This window comes from Micromesistius poutassou (assembly GCF_964030765.1).
Source record: "Micromesistius poutassou genome assembly, chromosome: 15".
NCBI classification, from domain to species: Eukaryota; Metazoa; Chordata; class Actinopteri; order Gadiformes; family Gadidae; genus Micromesistius; species Micromesistius poutassou.
The window spans coordinates 7568773-7585337 of NC_140285.1; the positions used below are offsets into that span (position 1 = coordinate 7568773).

At 43.4% G+C, this 16565-nt stretch overlaps 1 protein-coding gene across 3 annotated transcripts in view; it reads left to right on the forward strand.

Moving 5' to 3' along the window:
• The window catches only part of LOC311359296 (arginine-glutamic acid dipeptide repeats protein-like), a 129918-nt gene that overhangs the window by 29270 nt on the left and 84083 nt on the right, over window positions 1-16565 (forward strand). Inside the window, exon 1 of one of the 3 annotated variants that reach the window (XM_084479294.1) lies at window positions 6711-7217. The exons of the other annotated variants lie outside the window; for them this stretch is intronic. The gene's annotated coding sequence lies outside the window, so the exon portion shown is untranslated. Of the gene's footprint in view, window positions 1-6710; window positions 7218-16565 lie in introns of those variants that run through there. 3 annotated transcript variants of the gene reach the window in all.

Sequence of the window (16565 nt, forward strand, 5' to 3'; positions counted from 1 at the left end):
ATGAGAACGTTTTAGACTCAATCAATATAAAGTCGAGGGGAGACGAAGCTCTGTTCCTTTGTATCTTTTATTTACGTGACCATATTTTTGTTTTATGTAAAAAAAAAAATAATAATCAGTTCTCTTGTTTTGGGAATCAGTTCTCGTCGTTCACCTTCGGGACTCATTTGTTCTGATCGAATCGTTCGTGAATCAGCCATGGCTAGTAATTAGTATTTCTTCAGTTCTGCCTGTTTCTGCTCCATATCAAACAACAGTGTTATGAATAACGGCCCCCTTTTTAATAGTGCTTCGTCTTCCTTTCCATGCGCTTTTTCATTCACCGTCGTTTGGTCTCCTGCTCTCCTTCCCCAGCTACTGTTGCTTTTACACAATGATCTATTTCCCTTCCACACTCAAAAATCTATAATGGGATAGATGCTGTCTGCATTATGCAGAACGCATTTATGCAAAACAAGCCATTCCCCACTCACCCCCCCCCCCCCCCCACCCCCCCAGCGAACACACACGCCCCCATCCACCATAGCTACAACATAACGGGAGACAGTCACACTCCACAAAGCCTCTTCCGTCACTGACATTGACAGTAATGACAGGCGTCAGCAATCCAAAGTCGCAGGCATTGCCGACTGCATTGTGTGCAAATATGTGCCCGTTGTCCTACCTCTAGGGACAAGGCTATGAAAACAAAACAATCAGATGAACTGTAATTTTGGATTCCTTAAGAGTCTAATCGCTATCGCTCGTGGTGTTCTCCTGAAATACACACATTGGAATTGAAGTGAGCCACATGCTTAATGTTGTCTTTGCAGATGATTCCTTTGTTCATACCAGTACAATATACTATGCCTATGGCTGCGCTAGTCACACTATGCTAAACCAGGCTGCTATGCTGCTGTCCTTCCTCCCACTCATCTCCATTTGTTCTAATTGCATAGCTTTTTTTACTAATGATCCAGGGTGCAACGGTTAATATAGATGTCTTCCAGAGCAAGGCTGCTGCCGCGTGGCCACCGATAGACTTGTTGGTTTCTGAACGCTAGCAGGGCACTGAAGGCCAGCGCATGGCTAAGTGGATCCTCTTGACCTCGGCACGGATTTCCAAACTGGTGGCTCCATGCGCAGTCCATGCTCAGGCCAACAGCATAACAGAATGAGACAAATCTCAAAGCGGCCTCTGAACACCCTGCCTGCTTTCTGCCTGGTGAATAATGCATCCTTTTGTCACAATGGCTTATGCAGACAAGCTGACAGGCTAGCTGACTGGGTGCGGGATGGGTTTTAATAAATAATTGAAATAATTAAATCCTCTTTAGTATCAGGTTACCTGGGAATCATGATATTTTATTGGTTGTAAAAAATAAACGATTGTGCCTTCTAAAGCAAAACAAAACTACAAAGATCCATATGCCATGCGTTAAAGCCCACATGGCATAAATTAGTCTTAAATGCTGCGGACATAGCACATGCAAAGCAAGGCGTTTTTTTTTGTTCTGTTAATTTTTTCTTTTCTTTTGCACAGCAACAGTAAGAGGTTGCACTTCCACTCTGTGTCCATGGGGTGGCAGTCTTTTTGAGATTAGGGCAGCCATGCACTGCGTGTGAAATGAAGCAGACACAGGCTATCTGAGTAGATTAGTGGAGCGATAGTAACCACATAGAAACCCCCGCAGCTCAAACAACAGTGTCTCCTTTTTGCCCCTATGCTCCTGCCACTTGAAGGGCTTGCAAATCAACACTGTCTTGTGTGGCGAACACAAGACCGCGTCTATGTGACTCGACATCACAGAAGAACCTGTTTGCCATTTAGTTTAATTTCACTTCTGGAATCAACTCTCTCTAATTGGTTCCAGAGCTGTGTTGCTATATCAAACACACACACACACACACACACACACACACACACACACACACACACACACACACACACACACACACACACCCCATACATTGTTTATTTTCCTTTCCCTGTCTTTGTTCACAATAGGATCAGGCTCAAATGTAAACTTCCTCTTTTGTACCACATCTCTCTCGCTCTCTTGCTCCCCTGAAAAGTATTCAGTCTTGTTCCTCTGTGTACTTGTGTGTGTGTGCCCTGTGAACTGCTCTTTTATTTAGATGAATGGCAGCCTGTTTTGCCTGGAGACTCAGACAGACATAGACAGCCCCATGTAAGTACCTAAAGGAATGTCAGTGAAAAAAAACACCCAGGGAACTCCGTGAGCCTCGCTGATGTGTCTGACTTGTGCGCGCTTATGTGTCCGTTTCTTGCAGACGTGTCTGAAAATGTTGCGTGTAACCGTTCCCAGTAATGTGAATAATTTAGAGATCTCTCAGAGCCCGGATTGTTGTGCTTTCATGTAAGTTGCTTTGGCCCTGTCATTATTTTCAGCAGACAAATATGGGAACCAAAAGACCTGTTAGTTTGACTAGTGAATGGGCTGAAGTCATGGGCCCGATAAATCAGCAGCAGGGCATGAGCTTATCAAATAAATCACCTTCTGTGGAATGGGTGGTATTTCTGTTTTCTTAAATGAATCTCTTGTGTCAAAGTGACTTATATTGGATCCATTTATTCACCTGGTCTGTGCTCCTTTGATCTGGAATGGGGTTTCATTTGGGTTACTTGTTTTATGTCCACTCGTTCTACCATATTGCTCCTGTGAGCAAGTCTCTCTTTCTCCGAGTTTGTGTAAATTGGCAAATATTATAAACCTGTGTAACTTACAAGTGTGGCAAGACTGCCAAATATGACCGTGAATAGCTATGTAAACAAGACTGCTATGTGAGCCTCGTTCTTTTGACTAATTGCAGCCAATGAAAGTCTTTCTTTGCTTTGCACCCGTTTTACAACTGTGTTAATGGTGCAAAAGAATGGCTTGCTAGGTAGCACCCTTATTACCAACCCCCCTGAATTGGGCTGGTTTGTGCCTTTGTCTGGCTCGATTGTCTCAGACGGATGTCTTAATTTCCAGTTAGGCCTTTGTCCCTCTTCTAAGGCTTTGTGTTTCAATGCTAAAATAGTATAGCATTGCGTTTTCACAGACAGATTTGTACAGTATTGATGGGGATAGGCTGTGTTTGGTGTTGATTTTTAGCTGTAATAACATCTCCACAAATGACAAATCTGTCTACACAAAAACGTGTTGCGGAACATATTTAGTATTGCTCTCAAATGACTTTCTTGGGGAGGAGACGGAAGAGGTTGGTTTTCATTGCATTTCCTTTCCCGACTGCCTGCAGGGCAATTCTTATTTTTTATTAGTCAGATAAAAAAACGATTTCCGCTTGCACCCGGTCTAAAAGCTACATGTGATGACTCTGTCGTGGTAAAACGATAACTTTTAACAGCCCATATCATTGGAATTTGTCTTACAGATAAAAAAACATTGCCATGGCACCCCAGTGTCAGTATTGGTGTACTGTGCAGTAGGTTACCAGCTCAGAGGAATAGCTGCTGTTTATGTGTTGTAAATATGAGGTAGAGACTTCCTACACTGGAGTACATTTCTGCTGCTGTAGCCCGATCAAGTGGTGTTCCAGCACCCTCAGAGTGACAATAGACTTTGACGCCATGGTGGCGGTCATCGATTTTATATCACTCTTTTTGCTGTTTGCCTCCTATCAGCAGTCTGATTGAAGAGCTGGTTCACATTCTCCTTCTCTGGTCTTTATAAGGACAGGACCAGGGCCAACAATACGAGTCATTGTTTATCTTAGAAAGATCAAAGACCTGAGATGGCTAGAGTTTCTATAGATAACTTATCTTAGTTTGTTGTATTTGTGTGTGTGTGTGTGTGTGCGGTCTCCTACCAAGGAGGAAGTGTTGGAAGTGTTGACATTTTTTCATGGGAAAGAGGAGTGTTGTCTTCTATTAGTGCATCCTTCCCCGAGCCAAACTCACACACACACCCAACACACTCACGCCACACACAGCCCTTTCGTTATGCTTTTCGCAACCCATAATTTGACTCTATCCGTACCTTGTCTGCTGGATCCATTCTGCATGTATTCAATGAAGTTGCTAGATATGAGTGCTTAAGAGGGCAGAGCCCCCAAGGCTTGCCAAGTCTCCCGGGTGCTTGGCTCACTCATCCATGTCACCATATTCTGTTGTCTCAGCTACTGGCTGACTTATTTGTATTTGCTTCACTCCCTCTCACTCTCTCTCCCTCTCGTCCTCTGCGCTCCCCACCTCCCGAGAAGTTTGTTTTTCTCCAGCGTTGGGTAATCAGACCGAGGCAAACAGTGTATGCATGTCGACCCTTGCTTTTGTTAAGTATTCATTATTAATGAGCGTGAGTGGCTACAGAAATGACTATAAACATGCTGTAGCTGGATCCTTCGGAGACAAAGAGGAGGCTGCACTGCCCTTGGACGAAACGCACAAGGAAAACATTTGGAATGGGGGTTGGGGTTGTTTATTTATTTACGGTCAGTTACCGTCTAGGAAAGGTCATCTTTTTGTGATCTTTGTTCCCACAGAGAGAAACTCAGATTTTTGTTCCTCTACAAAAGAAGAACACCGGCATAAGTGTGTCTTTGAGCCACAAAACGTTTTGTTAGATTTGATTACAGAGCACAGAGCAAAACACCAAGTATACCACCGGTTTTCCTCTGTGAGACTTGAAAGGACTGTAGCTGTAGAAAAAAATAAAAAGGGAACGGAGGGGGTGCTTGGGGTAAAAGGTATTGTGATAGCCCATTTGAATGCTTACCCCAAATTGAATAGACACAGTCAGCTACCCCAGATACATGCTTAGGCCTGTAGAATGCAGAGTGCTCGGCTTGTAACCGCACCGGTTGTCTCCTTTCATTATCGGTTAATGGTGCCCAACTTGACAGAGCCATGTGATAAACAGAGGAGCTGTGAAATCCTGGAGGTGGAGTTCTCGTCTGCCTAATAATGGGATCTCATCTGCCGGGAGAACAGAGGAGGGGAGCTTGCACTACCGGTAGCCAGTCCAGCCGCTTGCTGCTGCTTTGGACAGCCTGAGGAGAGAGAGGGGACTCAAGGTGGTGCAGGCAGCCGTCAGCGCTTTCTCCCTGCCTGGGCTGAAAGCTTTAAATGGGGGCTTGGTACAATGACTATAGAGACCACATACTCTTCTTTTATTTCTTCCTTGCTCCTTTTGGGAATGGTTTAAAATCCCCCTCCTAAAGGAAATGATGGGCATTGAGCCTCAGTGAGGCTAAGATTGTGTTTTTTCAAGGTTTTTTCCTTTAAGCTTGCGCTGTTATTCACATTGCGACAAAAAATAATTGATCTTTGTCGTGGTCGACACTTCACTATCCGTATTTGCATCGATCCGTTTTGTGACTAAGGAAGAAAAGTGTGGCTTGTCTGTTTTAATGTGTGTAAATATCATAAACATTGACCCTGTGAAATGTATACAAAGTCTGATGGAGGGAGGCTCTGTGACTGTTGAAGGTGTGTGTGTGTGTGTGTGTGTGTGTGTGTGTGTGTGTGTGTGTGTGTGTGTGTGTGTGTGTGTGTGTGTGTGTGTGTGTGTGTGTGTGTGTGTGTGTGTGTGTGTGTGTGTGTGTGTGTGTGTGTGTTTGGGGGGAGGGGTGGAGTATAGGACACCTCCAGGCTGGCCTCTGGTGTGAGAAAAGCACTTTGCAGTGCTTTTCTCCCCCCCTCCCCCGAATGCGAAAGCAGCAAACATGGTTTGTAGTACAATGAAGGACCCCCCACGCATCACCCTAAACTCAATTCTTATTGATCCGAGCAGCCTGCCCTCCATGCACATGTTTGTCTTAAGTGCCAAGGGCCTGATGCGTGCGCTATTTGCTTGAGATAACTGGATTTTGACAGTGATCCAATATCGTCTTTTAGACAATGAAAATGTGTCAAGCTACTTGCTTAATGGAATGAAAATCACCCTATTAATTTCTTAACCTAATGCGGCCCATCCTTGTTTTCCCACTCCTCTGATAGCGGGTTGGTGTGCGTGATGGCCAGATTTCTTCATTAGAACTGAGAGGATTTAGATTAACAGCAAAGGAGCTGTATCTTTAACATCAGAAAAGACAAAGCAGCTAGATCTTCACACAAAAAAATTACGATGACGTTTTTTGTATGTGTGTGGAATATGTGTCTCAGTACTTGCTAACTATTCTGTATTGCTAATTGCCTGTTCAGATTATTTCCCTCTTCCTGACATTTTAATGGGTGAATTGAATAATTAATTAATGTCTAAAAATGCAAATGAGCTCTCAGAGCTTGCGCAGCATTCAGTAGCCTACCTCTTGTTTGAGGCATGGCCTTGCGTTTTCTCTTAAGATAAACAATCAACAACATATACCCCAATACCTTTTATATTATTCTTCATCTATCCATTTACAATGACAGTACATTTTAGCCTACTATTTGGCCAATCACATTTTGCTGTGGCATTTCCTTTTTATGAGAGCATCGTGGACATAGTCTCAGACTAAAGTATCATTGCGTAGTCTATAGTGCCCGTGGTCTACTTTGCAGTGTTCAGCATATTTTCCACCGATGCAGCCTCTCTACACATCATATCCCTACGGGCTGTCATCAATCACCAGCCCCATTGGCGTTCCTTTGTCCCGTCGATAATTTGAATCCAGTCCATGTTTTGTTTCGCTCGTGTTTTTAGCGTGGTGGGGTGGAAGGGAGTAATTCTCCTCCACTAGTGTCTGGATAAAGAAAGACTAGGTCAGCCATGTGGATGCGTCTGTTGAACAGCTGAAGAGGGGAGGGGGTTGCCGAGACCGATGGAGTGATAGGTAGAACGTGGAGTGTGTGCACACGAAGGGGGGGAGAGCGAGGGGGATAACGCGCGCGTGTATGTGTGTGGAAAAAGGAAGAGGAGCATGTAAACGGCGAACTCACTGATTTCCTATCCCTCGAACTAACAGCGCGATATACTTTTCACGTTTGCGCCGTAGGACGACACAAGACGGCGAAATGGAATAGAACACAAACGGGCGCTTTTCGAATAGCCTGCCCTGGCGATTCCTACGCGAATAAGAAGTGAAACCTCGTCTTTTGTTGTGTCAAGTGTTCATCTCCCTCCGCACGAGCAGCGGCTTTTTTCCCCACTTCCAAGGATAGACTGTTCAAATCGCTGAATCCCGCTGCTGGGACTCGATCCAGGACTACAAGTTCTTTGGGTCGTCTGGGGCAAGGATACGTGTTGAAGTTGTTTGCAGCAGGGGTTGGAACTCTAGAATCACCAGACTGGCGGGTGAGTAGTTGAATGCTAGGGGGAGAAATGGAGAGGGAGAGAGAGAGAGAGAGAGAGGGGGGGGGGGGGGGGGGAGCAGTTTGTATGGGAAATAAAGACAAGGAATGCTGGCGTATTTCAATGGTTAAGTCAAAGCTGCTGCATTCACACTCTTTTTAAATAAGAGTTTACGTTATGTGAAACCCAACAGGAAGCCTCCCTGACCTCAGAGTCAAATGTTATTGAAACACTCGAAAGTTTTCCGCGTTGTTGTAAAGTTTGTCTGTTAAAGCGATCTTTGTGTTGTGTGGCACGTACCCTCAACAACCCCCATGACCTAGCAAGCCGTTTACACTTCTACACTGTTCTTTTAAACTGAGCATAACTGCCTGAATGTGAGCTTTAAATGACAGACATCTAATTTAAACCTCTCACAAAGGCTGTATTTACTCTGTTGTTACATTGTTATCAACGAGTCTCCCAAGGAAGGTGGTTTTGACAAGAGAAAGGTGTTGAGCACTGATCTAGATGAGTCAGCCATACATAACGTTACACGTTAGGGGATTTCCACAGTTTCACATAAGCCTTGCCGTTGTTTTTTATGGGGGCCTTTTGAACGTGTCAAAGAATTGATTATTGGAATTTTGGAACGAGAATACAGTTGACTGTTGTTGAAACAATGTAATTGGCCCTGGTAGTCACTACACAGCCTTCTGGCAAACTGTTGTAGGACCCCTATATTATCTTAAACTTCTAAACCCACACACGAAGCTCGTAACTCTGACCTACCAGGCCAACACAGCCCTCACTATGGTTATTTGAAAAGCGCAAGAAAGCACAACTGTGATTGTTTGTGTGTGTTGTCGAGGTTTAGAGCTTAGAGATTTGAAAGCGACTACAATTTGTTTGTCTGGCAGTCTGCTTATCTGGTGTTTTCGCTTTATAGAGGGGGGAGGGGAGGGGGTTGTTTATTTAAATTGCTGTAAAATTCGTCTTAGTACATTATCATGTGTCTACAGTCCCCAGGGCAGCCAGCCACATAAGCACAAAAAGACCCAGCTTTGCATCTAGATTCATATTAAGGAAGCAGTGAGTTGCTTTTCTTTAAGTAATCAGCATTTAAAAAGAAATCAGTATTTTCTGAAGATCACCCTACACCTCCACGTTCCTATTTTTAAATAGCCATCTAAAGGGACTTAATATTGCTCTGCTAATTGTTAGATTGTTTTCTCCATTAACTGCCTACTTTCCAGTGGCATCTTTTTTTCCTACCCTATTAACTAAGAAGTGACCTCCAGCTTTAACACACACACACACACACACACACACACACACACACACACACACACACACACACACACACACACACACACATAGGAAGAACAGGGCTTGAAAGGTACATCCTAACATATTGGTTGTTTAGTGAAAGCCTTAAGAAGAGTTGTTGATGTAACCCCGACCATGCTAGCCTTTTTGTTAACATTCTCTTGGAGGTAAAAGATCTGGGAGAACAGGATGATTCCTCAAGTCTTGAGCTGTAAAATAAGGTTGTCATTTGGAACCATCCTTTTTGGTAATTTGGAATGGAACCATCCAGAGTTTTTGAACAATCACGAGGAAAGATGTTTATGCCATCTCTACTCATTGCTCATTATTGTTTTCTTGTAAGATGGTAAAATGTAGGGTTTCCCAGTGTAGTGGGGAAGCTGGCTCACCCTTTTCAAGTTTGCACCTAAAGGCTCTGTTCTCGTGGGCCGTTTTTCTCTTACCCACAGGATTTGGGAAGAAACAGGCCCCTGGGCTCAATTAGCATATCAATAGTGTGAATGGAATCAGTGTAATGGTTTAGGCTGAATCATGTGTTTGGTACAAAACAAAGGTCTAAGGGGAAGTGAAGGCCAAATGCACCCGGCCACAGGGTGAAATTGGACATCTATAACCTGTTCCTGTTAAGGACAACATACTTGAAATAAAGACACCCAATGCTGGACGTAGCGGACCCTTATTTTTTCACAACTGTAGATTGAATTAAAGCGGAAATGGTCAATCCTCTTAATGGAGTTGCTCACAAGAACTGGAGTTAAGCAGTAGTAAGGGCTTTGTAAGGGGATGGTTGTAAAGGTTCTCTGGCAGACGAAGGAATAAACCCGGCCGAGTCCTAAATCTTCAACATGTATAGGCTGCCATTATGTTCTCGGTGTTGTCGTACATCATCTGCTTTGCAGCACGCTGTGCTCATGTCTGTGGGAAATGAAGTCGGATGTGTAATTTGATCTCCGTCTGAGTGCACTGCCTGTGTTGTCGATTCATGTACACCCTGGGAAGGATAAGCGTAGTGAGTCACTTCTCCTCTTGAACACAATTTTCACAACTGGCCAAGTGTAGATTGTTGCTAGTCCTTCCATACACAGGCACACACACAAACACACACACACGGATATGCACACAAAAACACATGTGCACATAATGTTCACAACGGAGCAATGTGACTAGCTGAACTGGGATAAAATGTCGTTTGTGACCTGACCAGTGGTGGCTGGTGATAAAAAATGTTGGGGGGACGGAGTAATAGACGGGGGGGTCTGGGGGTCCCCCCCCCAGAAAAAAATGAATTTGGTAGATTTCCTGTATTCTGGTGCATTTTGGGGATGAACACTACCTATTACCTACTATTCATTCAGATTCATAGCCTACATAGTGACTTGCAGGGCCTGGACAAGCTTACCCATTGTTGTTATTATGATATTGAGGCAAATCATGATCATTATCCTATAGCGTCCATTTTTTGTGAGTCTCAATGTCTATTTCAAATGCAGAAATGTAGAAATATGGGACAGTTTCTTTATTTTGTTTATAGGCTACAGGCCGAAAGACTAAATTATTATGTAACTTACTTTCTCCTTTTAAGTATATGATTGCTTGGAGTCCAATTCCTCCACTGAAATGGGTGGAAAGTGCTTTTATAACTCTCTGCTAGTTAGAGATCCATCTCTTCTCTGCATGTAGTTGTGTTGCACGCATGCTGCTGAGGGAGGTAGCCTATTTGATTGATTAGCTGAATTGTCCAATCATGTGGTGATTATGAAAACATCGCCATTGGTCTGGGGCACACAAAATTGCGACCCGAGATGGAATTTTCATGCGCCAATGAAACTCTGTCTCTGCTTGATGGACAGCAAAAAGATTGCGAGCTCACGTAGACTTCATCGTAGCCGGCGGCCCTGACTTAAATGAGGGCTTTATTTTGATTGACCAATAACAAGCCTAGCCCAAAGAATTGACGTTCAGACACATTTCAATGGTTGCTGGCCAGGCAAGTACGGTCTATCAAACAATTAAACGAGGAAAACGCTATGTGTTTTTGTTGATATATTTCGTATTTTCAATGGTTTATTCATCATAGTTGGCAGATATATTCGAGTGAATATTTCACGGAGGGGCGCCACCCTAGCAGCCTCTATTGACCCACCGCCAATGGACCTGACCTGTTAAGGGAGATCCTTCATAAATGCTATTGTGAGTGTGGGTTTGACAGGACATTAGGAAAATGTTATTTAATTTGCTCACATGATGGCTCTCTCTGGGATTGCACCATGCTGATATTTCAGCCCAATCCCCTCCCCCCCCTTTCCTTTCTCCCCCCTGTGTGCGGGGGTGATGGCTCTACATGGCTGACAGGAACACACTCTGTGGTTTGTCTTTGTGTCTGTTGTTTTTTCTTTAAAATCATGATGTAATGCGCAGGGCAGTTAAGGTAACAACTTGTTGTGAATGGGATTTCTACAACCACCTTTTGGTTTTGTGACTAACACTCCGATGGTATTTCTAGGTGGTTCTTGCCCACCATTCAGGGTTCTAGCCTACATGACGCAACTCTATTCCAATGTAATTACACAGAAACATCGTGATTGCATTGTTATACGCTGTGAATGAGAACAGATGTGCAGATTTGAAAGGGAGGGCTTCAAATTGCAAGGCTTTCGGCTGAGGCTGATCACATCAAACCAGGCGCAGCAGCTGCATTTAAACCCTCTAGCTCCTAGAGCTGTCAGAATTTGGCTTACTGCACAGCCCAAAACCCCCTTCAAAGGTGTAACACCCAGTCACCATCCTCACAATACAGAAAGAGCAGCCAAGTCATAAAGGCGGGCGGAAAATCAATCAGATCCAATGGCTTCCAAACCGTTGTCAGTTCAATTCTCGCCCACTTTCGTAGATCTATACAGTGTTTTTTCAACCCACATCTATATCACTTCCTTAGATAGTTGGATTTCATTTCCAAATGGAACCTCTTAGCCTAGTTTGTCAGCTCTTGACCTGTTGTCCTTGTCTCGTACCAGGGATTCATTTGGAATACATTAACTGACATAAAAGCTCAAATGGTGGTGCAGCGAAGGAGTTTGTACCCTCTGGTGGGTGACGACTGAAATAGGGAGTAATAGGGGAGTGCTTCTATTTGTCACACACAATGCCATCCGATTTCTGTAATGCAGAGAGGATAGACTCCCTTTAAAGCCTGTTTAAACCCAAAGACCCTCTCTACCTTCTTTGCACCCTTTGCTCCCTATATCTGTGGCTTCTTAAAGCAGCTGAGCCCATCCGAGTGCACTTTCACACATGTTAAGAGGGGGACATCTGGCCTTGTTAATTCAGTGCATGGTCATAAAGTGGAATGGCAGCAATGGTGCAAGCTTGCTCTCAAGTGTGTGTGTGTGTGTGTGTGTGTGTGTGTGTGTGTGTGTGTGTGTGTGTGTGTGTGTGTGTGTGTGTGTGTGTGTGTGTGTGTGTGTGTGTGTGTGTGTGTGTGTGTGTGTGTGTGTGTGTGTGTGTGTGTGTGTGTGTCACTAGCATTTTGTCCTCGTCGGTTGACTAAGCCTCTGAATCAGGCTGTTGTACACTATAGCCACAGACATCTGATGAGCACGCCGCACACAATCCTGCTGTTGGATCAGAATGCACACTAAGATCATTCTCTCCCTTTTCTTCCATGAGTGTGTGAGGAGGATATTATGACAGTACATAAATGTAGACATTTGACTTGACGTGGCATAATATAAAGGTGTATGTCTTGAGGCTGTAATAGGCAGCTTTATTCACCACTCTACATTGTCGTTCCCTCATTACGAGTAAGCACGTCTTTGATCACTGCTCCTGTGTTAACCTCACCAGGATGTCAGTTTTCAACCACACCCAATCAAGCCCCGACCCCCTGCTCGGTTAATTCGTTTTTGTTTCAACGCCACCCAAATTATATCTTTTAACAACGTGGGACGTGGACTGACTCAAATGACCGTCGAGGCTTGTTGATGTGTGTAGCGTCGGTCCTCCATGTTGTCGTACCTATTTAATGTCCTGCTTCAACATCACCAAATGTGGAAACTAATAATTGAGTAACGGCAGCAGGGAGGCGGGTATGCTGTGCTCTCGTGCCATTTTTTAGCGAGTAAACATTTAATGTGTATAAATGTATCATAGCTTTATTTATGCATAGAATCTGCTGTTAAGTCTGAATTATACATAAGTCGATGAATAATGTATCCATGCCTTCCTTAATGATTACTTGTCATGCAGCGAATTGTAATATTTGCTGATAAATTTGCCCATTTATCTCGCTTGTGTTTAACTAGTTGTGAAGAGATGACTTTCACCCCACTTTGCATTTATGGTGCTTTTTTTTTCATTGATCTGGTTAAAGAATAGGTCGGTTTATTAATATATATGTATTTAGGGGATACTTTCAAATGGTAGAACCATCAACATGGAATCATACACAATTATCTCAGAGTTACTATTGGCTTTTCTAACCTTAAGGTATTGTTTTGTTGTTTACACAATTCCCTTTCTTTGTCTGTCTGGAACAACACACTCAGAGGAATGGCTTATTTGTTTATAATTTCTGAAGTTAAATACCATGTCCTAATTGTCTCTGTCCATAGCAAGCATGCGAGGCACATTATTGACACAATATTCTCATAATGATGTACAGACTAACACCGCTGAAAGGCTCTAAGCGTAGCCTGTTACCGTGCCGATTTATTGCTAGTCCACACAGAAAATATTGACTTATTGTCACTCACTCATTTGATTAGTTGTGCATGTGATTCTCCTTTTCATTTGTCGCCATGGCAACGTGAATGAACGGGGGTTGCGGGGGGGGGGGGGGCGCTGACTCTCTTCGATCCAGTAATAAAGCAGTGGAGCATTGCAGACGATCGTATCTGGAAAACCTCTTCCTACACAGGAATGGATGTCTTCATCCCTCAACGTGTATCATGGGCACTTGTCAGCTCAGCTAGTATCGGCAGCTAAAGCTGTTTGACAGTCTTTTCTCTTTACAGTTGGTGCAGCTGCGTGGGAGTGTTGCAGCCTAACAATTCCCCTTTGATTCTCCAGCTTGGCTGAGTGAGATTTATCTGTATATTTAGCCCACAGTGTGGGCTAACAACTTGCATTCCTTTTGTCTGAAAGACGACCAGCTCAAAGCAGCCTGCTGCTGTGTGTAAGCGAGGGCATTATGGGAGCACCTTTCATTTAATCTATTCTGATTCAGTCAGATTCATCAGCGGCCTTGTTCTTCTCAAAATAATGAGGTAGACGGTAGGGATTGCCTTGGGCAGCATGAAGGGAGAGCTTCTCTGAACCGGCAAATCATTCTAGGGTTTTTTTTTCTGCGTGTCAAAAAGACAGGCTAATGACTTGGCTTGATGTGTGTCAGTGTTTTAAGTTAACTACGCTAATTCAGAACCAGATCTAATGGGCTTGATTGCGAAAGCTGCAGTAGTAATTGAGCACCAATGGGAGCAGGGAGGGGGGGATGTAATTGTTTCTGCTGGCAGCCTTTTCTCTCTGTGGTAGATATGACTGCATGATTCAGATATGTAAACAAGCAGAAACCGAAAGGTGATGTCCTGATAACCATGTCTGGTTCCTCCTGATCAACCTGCCAGATTACGCCACGTCTTCAAGCTGGGCCCAAACATTGTTGAAATTCAGCATAACAAATCTTACCCACTGGTTTCCGGCTTGGTGCCACTGCTGATGATTGTTGACATGCAAATCACGCGTTGATAAATGAAGATCTGGAGGAAAATAACGTCGTACCATATCTGCTAGAAGATCTGCTAGATCTGCTAGAACGATAATTTAAGTCAAGATGACGATAGTATTGATGTGATTATTGGACAGTGATGTTTGTTCAGTACCGTTTGCGAGCTACTTGATTATGCTCTTTTTCACAAAGGGCGGTCCTTTTATCCTTTGTTCTTCAAACTGCATTTTATGTATTTGTAAAATAGACATTGTAGTTTGACATCCTGATCCATTCGTCTGCTTGCGTCTAGTGTCGCAACCACACACTAGTATCAGATTGCAGCTTTGCCTGTAGTAGTCTGCTCCTTATCACAACCTTCTAGCATGTAGAGCAACCTTATTTGTTTGTTTCATAAATATCCACGCTGCACAGTTCAAACGATAAAAGAGGGAGATGTTGTGTTAAATAGAGCTTCCCCTACGGTGCTGATAAAGAACAATGAGGAAACAGATTTCTTTGTTTGAACACATTTTTTTGTCCTTCCTTCCTGGGTTAATGTGTTACTCTTATGTCGGGGGGCAAGGCTGGACATCTGTCTGCTGCTGATCTCTAGCACCTACAAGCCCTCGTACAGAATGTCTGCCATGCCACTTTATCAGCGTACCGGTTTGTTATAGCCTACTGTGCCACTTATCTAGCTTTTGTAACGTACACCGGGGCTCACAAAGCGGGTGTAAATCAGCAGGATGCAACACAACAAGGGACCCTGAGGAGCAACCGCTGCCATCATTTCCCTTTAAAAATGTTGTCTCTCTCTCCATCACTCTCTTGCTCCCTCACAATGTCCCTCACTCACTCACACACTCTCTCTCAGCACATCATTTCATCCTCCAGATACTCCTCCTGATAGGGCTTTACAGAGAAAGGTATTCCACAGGGACTGTTGTTGAGGGATTTCTGCCGTCTTGCCGTGTGCTGATTAAAGGAACACTTGTAGATAATCCTTTTGTATAAATGGCTCTTTGTTGTCGTGCTGGTGGTAGTGGTTGGGTGACTTAAGGCATAAAAAGCTGTACTGTTCCATGACGAAATGGCGCAAGTAGACTTCCCCAAGGTTATTGGTGTGCCATGGGATTTGTATATATAAATATATATGCTTACATGCGTTTGTGCGCACAGTATTTACAAATACAAATATGTGGTTCACCATCACATATCCATGCTGTCTACTAGGTTTCAAAATGAGAAATCACAGTATGTTAAATTATCATTATTTTATCACTGAAACTCAATGTTATGATGTGGTTGGCTTCATTCGTAATCAGGGCTGGATACATTTTGGGAGTGACAGCCATATAACCTAATACAGGTTTAAATGGCTATGGAATAAGCTCATAGGATAATATTTCAGCTCTACCTTTCTTGACCCTTGGCCGCATCCCTTACACTATTAAACATGGATGTGCTAACACACGCTCAGTTAAACAACCCTGATGAGGCCATCCTTACTGAATGTGCACAGATCCATTTAGGGAAATGGCCGTGCCCGCTGAATGGGAAATGCTAGCCATCTGCCGTCCATGCACTGCACTCACTACGTTTGTTTTAGTCGTGGTGCTTTGAAGTTTTGTTTATTTTAGCTGAAAACGCTAGTTTTTCTAACAGACTAAATCAGCAGATCAGGTTTAGCGGTTGGCTCCTTTCCTCCCCCATTCCATGATCAACACGGTTTACAGAATCGGTCCTGAATGCTCACTCTAAGCCATCATAGAAAGGAATATTGAAGTATTATTTGCAGTTGGAGCAGACCAAAAGATTTGACGTTTAAACCATTAAAAGGCGCTATCATTAGTGCCATGTTGGTCCGTGTACTTCGCGGCCATTCGATTTTTCCTTTAAACAGAACTGTCAAAAAACGAAAGTAAGCTGGTAATTTGGTTTTCCGTTTCAAACAAAAAACAAAAAAACAAAAATTCAGGCTGGTTTTTTCGTTTTTTGGTTTTTGCTTTTAAAACCAAAAAACGAGGAGACCAAAATCAAATAACGGCCAATTTTTTATTTTGTTTGTTACAAAATCTCTCTTTTCGTTTTTGATAATAATATTAACGCTGATGACAGACCGGAAGTGTCTGGACTTCAAAATAAAAGCCCAGTGCATTGACTTATAGCCAAGAAAAAAAACAAAACTTGTTTCCCCCTTGTAAATGTTGTGTTTTGAGCAGGTTTTGAGCATATGCATACATTTTCGCAGCTGTTTGCCGCTGATACGTGTGTGTGTTTGTTTATAAATATATATATATATATTACGATCTGCTGCAGTAAGGCCACCGCTGGGGGCT